The following is a 13,535-nucleotide window of genomic DNA, read 5'->3' as shown; positions in this document are numbered from 1 at the left end:
ATCTGCTCTGTGCTGCCTCTCTCTCTAGACCCATTGCAGTTTGCTTACCGCAACAACCACTCCACTGATGATGCCATTGCATCTACAATACACACTGCTCTCTCCCACCTGGAAAAAAAAGAACACTTATGTGAGAATGCTGTTTGTAGACTACAGCTCAGCATTCAACACCATAGTGCCCTCCAAGCTGGATAAGAAACTCTGGGTTCTGGGCTTAAACAGCTCGCTGTGCAGCTGGATCCTGGACTTCCTGTCAAGCAGACGCCAGGTGGTTAGAATAAGCAGCAACATCTCCTCATCACTGACCCTCAACACTGGAGCCCCACAGGGCTGTGTTCTCAGCCCACTCTTGTATTCCTTGTACACACATGACTGTGTGGCAACACATGGCTCCAATGCCATCATTAAGTTTGCTGATGATACGACGGTGGTAGGTCTGATCACTGACAATGATGAAACAGCCTACAGAGAGGAGGTGCACACTCTGACACACTGGTGTCAGGAGCACAACCTCTCCCTCAACGTCAGTAAGACAAAGGAGCTTGTGGTGGACTTCAGAAGAAAAGACAGATAACACAGTCCCATCACCATCAATGGAGCACCAGTGGAGAGAGTCAGCAGCTTCAAGTTCCTGGGTGTCCACATCACTGAGGAACTCACATGGTCCATCCACACTGAAGTCGTTGTGAAGAAGGCTCATCAGCGCCTCTTCTCCCTGAGACGGCTGAGGAAGTTTGGAATGAACCGCCACATCTCACACGGTTCTACACCTGCACTGTAGAGAGCATCCTGACTGGCTGCATCTCCGCCTGGTACAGCAATAGCACAGCCCACAACCGCAAAGCACTGTAAAGGGTGGTGCGAACTGCCAGACACATCATCGGAGGTGAGCTTCCCTCCCTCCAGGACATATATACCAGGCGGTGTGTGAAAAAAGCTTGGAGGATCATCAGAGACTCCAGCCACCCGAGCCATGGGCTGTTCTCACTGCTACCATCAGGCAGGTGGTATCGCAGCATCAGGACCCGCACCAGCCGACTCCATGATAGCTTCTTCCCCCAAGCAATCAGACTTTTGAACTCTTGATCTCCCACGATCAAAATACATCAGCACTGCACTTTATTATTCTTATATTAGAATAAGCAGCAACATCTCCTCATCACTGACCCTCAACACTGGAGCCCCACAGGGCTGTGTTCTCAGCCCACTCTTGTATTCCTTGTACACACGACTGTGTGTCATAAATTATATTATTATTATATTATATTCTCTCTTAACAACTTACTATCAACCGACAGCCTGAATGTCAATACAGTACAATACAACCTACTGTACATTCTATATATACTACTATATATACTTTTTTATTTTTATTGAATAATGTGTATCTATATTGTGTGTATTGTATACTGTACAGTGTATGTTATTATTTGTATATTGTGTTGTGTGTAATTATGTGTATATTAGACTTTAAATTGTGTTGTGTTAACTTGATGTTATTGTAAATTGGTATATGTCTCATTACTATCACGACTGCTATGTTGATCGGAACTGCACCCAAGAATTTAACACACCATTGCACTTGTGTATATGGCTGTGTGACAATAAAAGTGATTTGATTTGATTTTTTTTTTTTTTTTTGTGAACATAGCTTAACTACTGTCACCCTACTAAAATATTTTAATTTAGTAGTGTCACTAATTTTAGTTAACTATTCCCAACACTGCACCACTTTGTCAAATGTAAAATCTGAGTCCTGAAGCACAACCATTATAGAAGAACTGTACACAATCTTTGTCCCATGTGTAATATTCTTACAGTTTGAAAAACCGCATCTTCAATTCTGTTAAAAGCCTCAAATCGGACCAGACCACTAAACGGTGTGTAGTGTGTGTGTTTTGTGTAGGGTCAAACACATTGTTTGATGAATGAATCGCTCACACTTCAAATGGCTTTTAAGGGTTCATTGTTCAGTCTGTGAGTGTTTGTCTCTGTAAGATAAATGGCTGTGTTAGCTGCAGTCAGCTGGGGTTTCAGACCTGCTATGATCCAAACACACCTTTACACACAATAACTGCTCCATTTCTATGGCCTAAGACAAATGAACTGCATTTACAATAAAACGTTCCATAGAGAGAGAGAGAGAAGAGAGAAGATCACCCCTCCTGTTCTCAACTCATCTTTAGATGTTTCACTTTTGAGGTAACTGTTCGATGTCTTTTGACTTTTACACTCAGTGCCATATAAAGGCAAAGTATTCCAGTTATGCTGATACGGTTGGAGAACATGGAGAAATATATAAAATAAGCATGGTCATTCCCAGGCAACCATTTGTGTCCCTAATGACTTACTACTGATATAATTCAATAAAAAAAATAAAAAAATAAATAAAAATAATAATAATCATTTAAAAAACAATCCCAGAACTTGGTCTAATTATTTGACAGATTGAACTCTGTATAGTGCATATGTGAATAACAATTTAAAATTGGGGGTTGCAAATATTACAACTTCAGTTTCTGATTCATTGAGCTGAAGAAAGTTAGCAGCCATCCATTTTTTATATTATTAAAACAGTTAAAGCAGAATTATCACTTGACTGTATCAATTTTAAGCAATGTTGTGTTTTTGACAATTAGAGCCTAAATGAAGCATGGGACCCAGGATAAAGCCTTATAGAACCCCACAGGTGATGGGTGCAGAGGAGGAAGAGTGATTCCCCATTTCAACAGAGAATGTTCTCTCCTTAAAGGGGTGGTTTACCCAAAAATGAAAATTCTCTAATTTACTCATCCTCATGCCATCCGAGATGTGTTTGATATTCTTTATTCCGCTGAACACAAATAGGTAGCTTGATATATCCTCAAAATGCAAGTGAATGGTGACCAGAACTCAGAAGGTCCAAAAAGGACATAAAGGCAACATAAAAGTAATTTGTAAGACTCCAGTGGTTAAATCCATATCTTCAGAAGCAATATGATAGGTGTGGGTGAGAAACAGATAATTCTTTTTTTAATCAATTTTAAATCAATAGTTTTATATTTTTCCATGCTTTTATTTCCATTATGCCCTTTGCAATGCTTCATGGGATTTTAGTTCATGTAATGTTTTCAGGGCAGAGAGAGATGAAAAGGATCTAATTTCAGCTTTTAATTGAAACTAAAAAAAGAAGAAACAAGAAACAGTGGAAACAAGAAACAGGAACACAAAATATACAGCCATGAATGGGCAAGAACTCACAAAGACACAGAGAACATGAGAGCATTTTATACACAAAGACTAACAAGGTTAACAAGACTAGTAACAAGACACACCTGGGACAAATCAAGGGAAACAAGGGCAGAACTTAAATAAATAAATAAATAAATAAACCACAAGAAACCTCGCCCTCTACTTGACGCTAGGAAAAAATCCCATATATGACAGAGCCCCCCACTTTAATGGACGGCTCCTAAAGCCCAAACACAACAATACAAAACAAAACAAATATTAAGAGAGCTGGGGTAGGCGAAGAAGCAGGAGATGACGGGGGAGCCAACAGCTGAGCGGGAAACGAAAGGGGATCAAGAGAGGGCGAAGATCACGGGGGATCAGGAGACAGTGGGATCAAGAGGCACTGGCAGGCAACCACTGGACGACCAGGAGACCACGGGAGGCACCATTGTTGACCCAGGTTGAGGCCATGGACCTCAGGACAAAGAAGGTGTCGGCAGATCATGACCCACAGTGGATCCGATTCTTCAGGGGAGTCAGAACTCGGAAAAGGGCAGGGTCAAGGCAACAAGGGACTCTGGCGAGGTCAAGGCAACAGGGGACTCTGGCGAGGTCAAGGCAACAGGGACACCTAACCAGGAAGCACTGGGACCACCAAATATTGGATCAATGGGACCACAGAGGCTGGGACCACTAGGACCACCGAAGCTGGGAGCACTGCAACTACAGAGGCTGGGACCATCGGGAGCACCAATGCTCGGACCACCAGGCCCAATGGAGTAGGGAGCGAAGGGTTCCCCTCGCAGGAGTTGCCGGGATCACAGCGGCACAGGGACCTTTGGGACCACCGGAGGAGGGAGTGGGGAGTCTGTGCAGTCAGTACATAAAGTTCACAGTCAAACATGGCTGTAGGAAGAAACTATTTTGGAATCTGGTTATTCTGGTCTGAATGCTCCTTAGCCTCTTGTCAGACGGAAAAGGCTTAAACCAGATGTGGGACAGGTGAGAGGGGTCCTTCTTAATGGAACCTGCCCTCCTGCTGCACCTCACTGTGTAAATGTCCTCAATAGCAGGGAGGCTGGCACCAGTGATGTGCTGTGCTGTTTTCACTAACTGTTGCAGGGTGGAGATACAGCTGGTAAGTACACTCTCAATGATGCATCTGTAGAAATCAGTGAGGGCCACTGGAGCAGGGAGCAGAGAGGCCCCCGTGGCGAGAACCTCTAGGACCACCGGAGCGAAGGGGCCTCCGTCGTAAGAGTCTCCGGGACCACTGGAGCCAACTGACGTATTTGTTACGTACGTTCAAGCACCACAGTGAAAAAAAATATAAAAAAATAAACAATTTTGCAATGAGAACCATTAAGCCCGAGGGTGGAAAAAGTGGCTTTTCTTGGCACAAAGTACAATTACAAACATACTGACTAAGTAATGTGGTGTTTCCTATTTAAGACCATTATAAGAAATTTTTGCAATCATTCAACCTGAAAACCATTTAATGTAACAGGATAGAATGGTCATGGCATGAAACATGTTACATTTCATTATATTTACAAATTATAAGAATATAGCTTCCAAACTTACTATGATGGAGTTGAAATAGTGTAGCACTTTAAGCAGTTAGGCTGAGTTAAGATAAAAAAACTACTCTATAGGTCAGGGGTGTCCAAACTTTTGCAGAAAAAAATAAGGTGCCGTGGGCCACATCATGTAGAAGCTGCTAGATTGCCAGTATATATAATCTTTATATTGTACGCTTAATATTATGCAAGTTTTAATCATAATTTGTGGGGGCCTGGGTAGCTCTGTGAGAACTGACGCTGACTACCACCCCTGGAGTCGCAAGTTCAAATCCAGGGTGTGCTGAGTGACTCCAGCCAGGTCTCCTAAGCAACCAAATTGGCCCTGTTGCTAGGGAGGGTAAAGTCACATGGGGTAACCTCCTCGTGGTCGCGATTAGGGGTTCTCGCTCTAAATGGGGCGCATGGTAAGTTGTGCGTGGATCGTGGAGAGTAGCATGAGCCTCCACATGCTGGGAGTCTCCGCGGTGTCATGCACAACGAGCCACCTGATAAGATGCGCGGATTGACGGTCTCAGAAGTGGTGGCAATTGAGACTTGTCCTCCGCCACCTGGATTGAGGTAACCGCGCCACCACGATGACCTATTAAGTAGTGGGAATTGGGCATTCCAAATTGGGAGAAAAAGGGGATAAAATAAAATAAATTATTTGTGTATGGAATGCTTGTGTAGGCCCTACATTTAAATAAAGGATAGGGTATTTCACTCACAAAGAACATTTATAATGGAACAGTGATGCATCTCATACAAAATATTATACTAATTTATTCACATTTTTATCTTTTTGATGTCCATTCAGTGGCACTGCAAAGCACATTTAAAGCTGCTATAAGTGTTGGGTGTGACCATCACAATAAACAGAATCAGATTACATTATCACTTTATGAATTGATGAAAGGAAATACTCATTATTTTTCAAGGAATTACTCTTTATAGCTATACAATTATAACTTCTGTTCTGTTGTTACTTGCGTTACAAATACGATTTTAATTTGATAAATTATCGCGCTTCAATTTATTTTGTAGACGTGCATGTGCAAGCTGAGCGCATGCATCAGGCACAGATGTGCAAGTGTTTTAATCACACACTCCTACAGTGTGTCCTCACTCAATGTTGCTGGGAAGCCCGTGGATAATTTTTCTACTCTATAGGTCAGGGGTGTCCAAACGCTGGACAGTTTACTAAATATCAGAATGAACCAATTAATTACAGTATACTTCCCAGTGGTACAGAGGACGTTCTGGAAGAGTATGCTCGGTTCACGTGTCTCTGTGCGCACTCAAACTCTGTTCAGGGGAGTCGCGTGGCGCCATGCGAGGTTCGGATGCGTGAACGGCGAGCTCTGCGCACTTTGCTAGTTTTAATAATTTTTGTGTCATAAACCAGTGAGATTCAATACACCCTGTTCCATAACTGTCCTATGAAGACAATATGTCAAAGAATTCTAAATCCTCAGGCTCTGAAGACATTAAAAGACACGTACGTGCTCAAGCTGAAGCCCCTGAGCAGCAGGCCGAAAACCCGGGACTCAATTTGGTCGGAGAGGTGAACGAGATTCAGCGTCAACTGTTGAACATGATGGCAATGCTGATGAGGAGATCGATCACTGCTATTGAGATGAAATTCACTGAGTTGGTTACAAGAGTGGCAGATGTTGAGAAACGGATCGATTATCTGGAGTCATCAGCGAGGGAATTAGCTGCTAATCTGCTAGCGACCAAGGTGGACTTGGAGCAGATCTGGGAAAAGTTGGAAGACCTTGAGAATCGTAACCGGCAAAACAATGTCCAAATTGTAGGAATTCCTGAGGACGAAGAAGGCCAAGATATGGTGAAATTCCTAGATGAGCTCTTCCCGAGTCTGCTCGACATAACAGGCCATAAGCTGGAAATCGAGCAAGCTCACAGAGTTCTGGCTCGGAGATCCGCAGAGGGAGACAGGCCCCGATCAATTCCGGCCAAATTTCTGAGATCATCCGATAAAGATCTCGTGTTACGCGAGGCAAGGATTAAAGGAAGGCTTTCTTGGAAGAACCACAGCATTTTCTTGTTCCCAGACTTTGCGAATTCGACAAGAGAGAAACATGATCGATTCAAGGAATGCAAGAAACTCTTATATCAACAGAAGGTCGCTTTTGCACTGATGTTCCCGGACAAATTGAGAATAGATACTAAGGATGGCCACAAAATATTTACATGCCCACAGCAAGCAATGTCCTTCATAAAGTCAATGACTGAGCAAGTTATTTATGGTTCTCATGTTGCAGCCGAGTGGGCCTGACTCACAGAACATTCACTTGACTGTTTGAGGAACTGTGCGCCTTTTTTGTTTCTTTTTGTGCTGGTTCTGCCTAGCGGCTGGAGTTTGTTTTGTGGAATAACACTCCTTCGGGACATTTTGTGGATGAATCTGCATGTTCTTTGTGCTTATGCCTCCTATTGGATGGAGTTTGTTTTATAGATTATTTTCTGTTGTGTAATTCTGTCTCACAAAATGTGTATAGAAACACCGGACTTGAGCAATCCGACTGCAAAGTTGTCGAGGGGACTCTCCTAGGCGTACATGGACTGTTTGAGTTTAGAGGGATGGATGCCAGTTGGCACAGTCTTTTTTCTTTTTTTTTCAGGGAGAAGTTCGGGGTTTGATTGTTGCACGGGTTTGATTGTTGGAATGTGGTTATAATTTTATTTTTGACACAATCAATTTTTTTCTAATATGTCAAAATGTCAAATGTTAATATGAGTGGATTGTCTCTCCCCACGTGGAATATTAATGGGCTGGGGCACCCCATAAAAAGAAGGAAGGTTATTTCTTTTCTGAAACGTAGGAAATATGATATAGTGTTTCTTCAAGAAATGCATCTTTCCCCGCAGGATGCTGAAAAATTTGGGAAGATAAGGGGTGGACATGTTTTCTTTAGTGCTGGCTCAAGTAAGAGCAGCGGAGTCATTACATTGATAAGTAAGCATCTACAATTAAAATGTCTCAAACAGATGAAAGATAAATTAGGAAGAGTCATTATTGTTTTAGCAGAAATTCAGGGGCTATGGTTGATTTTGGCTAATATTTACACACCTAACGCTGATGATCAGGGCTTTTTTATAGATCTTGAAGGGATGTTGCAAGCTGCTGGCACCCCTCATGACATAATATTGGGAGGAGACTTCAATCATTTGATGGACTCAATCCTTGATCATAGTGAAGCAAAAGTGTGTAGGCCCACTACAGCAACAGTGACGCTTCACAGGATGTGTAAAAATCTTGGTCTTACAGATATTTGGAGACTTTTGAACACATCTGGTAGGGACTATAATTTTTTTTTCATCAGTCCATAAGATTTATTCTAGAATAGACTTTTTTTTATATCCAAGTCCCTCATTTCATCTGTTGTTGATTGTTCAATTGGAAACATTTTAGTCTCAGATCATGCCCTGGTGAGTTTAGAGGTGTTGCCACATACAGAGAAAAATAAATCATATAGTTGGCGCTTTAATGTATCCCTTTTGCAAAATCCTGAATTCCAAAAAATGCTAAAGGTTGAAATCAATGTCTATATGGAGACCAACTGGTCCTCAGTATTCTCTGTGGGCGTGGCTTGCGAGGCACTTAAGGCAGTTCTTAGGGGTCGGATCATACAGTATGCCTCATTCATCAAAAAATCCAAAGCACGAGAACTCGTGGAGTTGGAAGGGAATATTAAAAGTGCCGAGGCAGAGCTGAAGCACAGAATGTCATCTGATGGCCTCAGAGAATTGACCCGATTGAAATACATATATAATACAAGACAGTCATATTTTGAGTCGGGTACAAAGCAGGGAAGCTTTTGGCTAGGTATATAAAGCAGAGAGAGTCTTTTTCTACCATTCCGTCAGTGAAATCTGCTGGTGGTGAAATATTTACCTCAGCCATTGATATTAATAATGCTTTTAAAAAATTCTATCTTGATCTCTATAGTTCCATGTCTTTGTCTACTGAAGAAGATATTAGAAACTGAACAAAAAAATTATCTTGATTCTGAGATAAACTTGGAGGAGCTTGGTGAAGGTAATCAAGGCCTTGTCTACAAGCAAGGCTCTGGGGCCAGATGGCTTTGCCACTGAATTTTTAGATCTTATGCTACAGAACTGGCTCCACTTTTGTTAGAAGTTTATACGGAATCATTAAAGAATGGAAAGCTACCACCAGCCATGACACAAGCCAAGATCAGTCTGATTCTTAAAAAGGACAAAGATCCAAGTGAGTGTAAGAGTTACCATCCAATTTCCCTGATCCAGCTAGACGTAAAATGATTGTCAAAAATACTGGCTAACCGATTATGACATCTCTTATACATATAGATCAGGTGGGGTTTATTCGGGGCCATAGTTCTTCTGATAACATTAGGCGTTTCATCAATATTATGTGGTCAGTGGTGAATGATCAGACTCTGGTCACTGCCATCTCACTTGACGCCGAAAAGGCCTTTGATATGGTAGAATGGGATTATTTTTTTAAGATTTTGGAAATATACGGGTTCGAGAATACTTTTATTGGATGGAATAAGTTACTTTATAGACACCTGGAAGCGGTGGTACAAACAAATGGATTAATTTCAGATTATTTTACTCTGGATAGGGGCACCCGGCAGGGTTGCCCTCTTATCCCATTATTGTTCTGTCTTGCCCTGGAACCATTAGCAGCTGCGATAAGAAGAGAAGATAATTTTCCAGGGGTGGTGGCGGGAGGTGTAGCGCATAAGCTTTTGCTTTACGTAGATGATATTTTATTATTTGTCTCCGACCCCATTAGATCTATGCCTTGCATCCATAGAATTATTAATTAATTTTCGAAGTACTCAGGATACAGAGTCAGTCGGTCCAAATCCGAAGCTTTGGCTCTGACAGCGTACTGCCCAGTAACGGCTTTCCAGCCAGGTGCCTTCCAGTGGCCCAAACAGGGCATTAAGTATTTGGGCATTTTATTCCCAGCAAATTTGTCTGATTTAGTTAGAGTTAATTTTGACCCCTTAATAAAAAGGTTTTCGAGCGATGTGGGCAGTTGGACTTCATTACATTTATCTATGATTGGGAAGGTTAATGTTATTAAAATGAATTGTATTCCAAAATGTAACTACCTGTTACAATCTATCCCTGTAGATGTCCCCCTCTCTTATGTTAAGCAATTTGATAGCATAGCAAAGTCCTTCATTTGTAATGGTAAGCATTCTAGATTACATTTTAATAAGTTACAAAGGCCGATTGACTAAGGTGGGCTAGGCCTACCCAAGATTTTGTTTTATTATTATGCATTCGGTCTCAATTTGGCTCATTGGTCGCTTCCACCTGAGATCCCCTCCCTGGTTTTGTATTGAACAGGAAGATCTTGCCCATATTTTGCCACTGCAAAGCCTTTCTATCAAACTAATCGAAGTTAAGTTACACCCAATGTTGCCTCAAGCATATGGCTGAACCTTAAATTATGTATTAATAAGTCCCTTTTCTGCTGGTCAGAGTGGACTGTGAGGGGGGTTACTACACTCGGTGACCTATATGAGAGTGGAGTGTTGAGATCTTTTGAAAATTTGGTTCAACATTTTGGGATACCCAGATCTCAGTTCTATAGGTATTTACAGCTGCGCCACCTGCTCTGTATTGTTTTTGGAAGTAGCACCCCCCAAAGCAGCAGATACTCTGGGAGAAGTGATTACTGCTTTTGGAAAAGGTCATGAGGCATCAGTGTATTACTCCCTGCTAATTCAGAATCTGGGGGTCGGAGCTTTAACTTCTATCAAGAGATTATGGGAGAAAGATTTAAACTTGGTATTGGAGGAGGGAGTGTGTGCTAGGATTCCAAAAAACATCAAGTCTGCATCTAGAGACGCAAGGGTGCGCCTTATGCAATTCAAGATTTTACATATATATATATATATATATAACTATGAGAAGCTCCACAGATAGCTGGACATCAGCAGAGAAGACCAGGAAACAGTTCTCACAGATGTTCATCTCCACTTCCAGATGAACTTCAGCAGAGCAAGTGGGAAAATGTGACCAAATTTCTCTTTAAAGCAAGACAATTCTCTTTTGTACTTGTGCATATTCAAACTTGGTGCTTCAAGACACGTCATGCCAAGTTTGACATTAATGATAGCATTGGTTCTTATGTGTCTTGTAACCATTCACAACAAGGCAAGTTTAAAAATGCGAGTGTAAACGAGATTTGAGAACTACTGCAGGGCAATATGCCAATGTGTCAGACTGCAATTCATAACACAATGCAAGTACGTGATTGCATTATCGGTTGTACTAAAGCAGAAAAGGCACCTTTGTAAAGTATGTTTCTGGCCTAAGGGTTTAAAGCTGAAGTGTGTAACTTTTGTGCACCTAGTGGTGCCGAATGGAATTTCAAAAATAATTATATTTTACAAGTTTCTTAAACATTCTCCCATCTATAGTTGTTTGGAAAAAACAGATAGTTCCGTCCCAATCTCACGCCATTGGTTAAGCCCATGTTGTGGTGTCGACTTGTCAATGTTTTGAAAGCACCACAGAGTCACAAAGTTTACACTTTTCAGGAGAATCAACATACAGATGGCTTACTTTTAGTTGTCTGCATATTAAGCTAGAACTGGAGAACATTTTTAATTTAATGTATCACTAACTTAAAAACTGAGATTTGGAAGTGCAACCATCTTTCTGTTATAAAATGTTTAATATAAATAAAAGACCACTATGTTAAAGACTATTTGTCATGGGTTGAAGCATAGGCAGGACCCAAACTCTGAGTAAATGGGAATTTATTAACAAAAAACAAGGCTAACAAAAACTACCCCATAGGGGAAAACACAGTCACGGCTGGAAACCCACTGAAGCTGGGCTGGGGATAGATGAGCTGTGTCCAGGACTGACCGGAACCAACAGACGGGAAACTGGACAGACCAGAGACCAACATGAAACTGCCACTGGACAGTACACACGAGGAGACTAAAGTAGGGAGAGAAATCAAAAGGGGTAAAAATCAGGGCAGGTGTAACTAATGAACTAATAATAAGCAAACAAGGAGGCGGGATATGACGCAAGACTGAGAGACACGTGGCAAAACAGAAACAAAACAAAGCCACGTGCTCTCACAAGACACAGACACCCGAATGGCACGAGCGCATATCGCCAAGACAACAGGCATCATGCGCTCATGTCATCCGACAGATAAGGCGAGAGAATGCACGGCAACGCTAACAAAGCAATGCCACGAATTCTCACACTAGGCAAAGCCTGAAAGTACATTGCGAGGCAAACGGCACACGATGCAAGCAACAGGCGACAAAACGAGACAGGACACCTGTGCGAGAGTTTGGCCACACACAAACCCGACACCTCAGACCGAAGTGACCGAACCTCAGCACAACGTGAAGACAGCGTAATGCGAAACGCGTCCGTGGTTGCAAGAGACAGACATAAACAATTGACGTGAGTGCATGCCACCAAGATGACATAAGCGCAATGCACTCACGCCAATAGCAGACAGAGCATGGAGCATGCGTGTCCGTATCCCGACACCAACCGAAACCGAACCAGACAGGGAGTCAGAATCCAGACACCATGCTCCGAACATAAAACATGAGACCAACCGAGGAGCGCACGGCAGGGAAATCACAACCGAAGCCGTGCACTCACACAAAGACAGAAAAGGAAAAACAAGACAGACACAGAACGATGATGTCACGGTCCTGCCACAAAAAAACCCAGACTGACAGGACCGTGACACTATTTTAGGCTTAGAAAGCTTCATTTTGATAACTGTGGCATTCATTGTGATATTTTTGCATGGTCAGAATTTAAAGGGACAGTTCACCCCAAAATGAAAATTCTCTCACCATTTACTCACCCTTATGCCATCCCAGATGTGTATTATTTTCATCTGCTGAACTCAAAGATTTTTAGAAGAATTTCTCAGCTGTTTTGGTCCATACAATGCAAGTGAATGGGTACCAAATTTGTAAAGCTCCAAAAATCACACAAGTCAGCATAAAAGTAATCCGACTCCAGTGGTTACATCAATGTCTTCAGAAGTGATATGATATGTGTGGGGCAGAAACAGATAAATATTTAAGTCCTTTTTTACTACACATTCTCCTCCCTGCTCAGTCAATCTCCACTTTTACTTTAACATTCTTCTTCTTGTATTTTTGATGATTCACATTCTTCATGCATATCACTCCCTACTGGGCAGGGAGAAGAATTTCTAGCTAAAAAGGACATAAATATTGATCTGTTTCTCACACACACCTATAATATCACTTCTGAAGATATGGATTAAAACACTGGATTTTGGAGCTTTAAAATATTGGCACCCATTTACTTGTATGGACCTACAGGGCTGAAATATTCTTAGAACAATTTTAATTTGTGTTTTGCAGAAGAAAGAAATTCATACACATCTGGGATGGCATGAGGGTGAGTAAATTATGAGGATTTTCATTTTGGGGTGAACTATCACTTTAAGTTGTAAACTATGTCTAGGTTTTCAAATAAAGGAAAAATAAAAAGTCAGTCTTACGGCAGCTAGTCCTCTGTGTGCTCGGCTATCTGTGCTAATGCTGTTTGCTAACTGGCAGTCAGTGTAAAGGGAGAGGTGGCAAAACTGCACAATAATCATCTCCCTCAGGCTTTGAAAATGTCACACTTGGCACACATACACAAACACACATGCACACACATATTTTACATTCTACTCATCTAAATGAGGTCTAAAGCCAAGCCCTG

The 13,535-nt window shown here is 41.8% G+C and overlaps 1 long non-coding RNA gene across 1 annotated transcript in view; it reads right to left on the bottom strand.

Annotated features, from left to right (window-relative positions):
• Window positions 1-13,535, bottom strand: part of LOC127434267 (uncharacterized) — a 220,497-nt gene that overhangs the window by 148,964 nt on the left and 57,998 nt on the right. The gene's annotated exons all lie outside the window — the stretch shown is intronic.

Source organism: Myxocyprinus asiaticus, chromosome 44 (genome assembly GCF_019703515.2).
Source record: "Myxocyprinus asiaticus isolate MX2 ecotype Aquarium Trade chromosome 44, UBuf_Myxa_2, whole genome shotgun sequence".
NCBI lineage: Eukaryota > Metazoa > Chordata > Actinopteri > Cypriniformes > Catostomidae > Myxocyprinus > Myxocyprinus asiaticus.
This window is presented reverse-complemented; position numbering and strand designations above follow the sequence as displayed.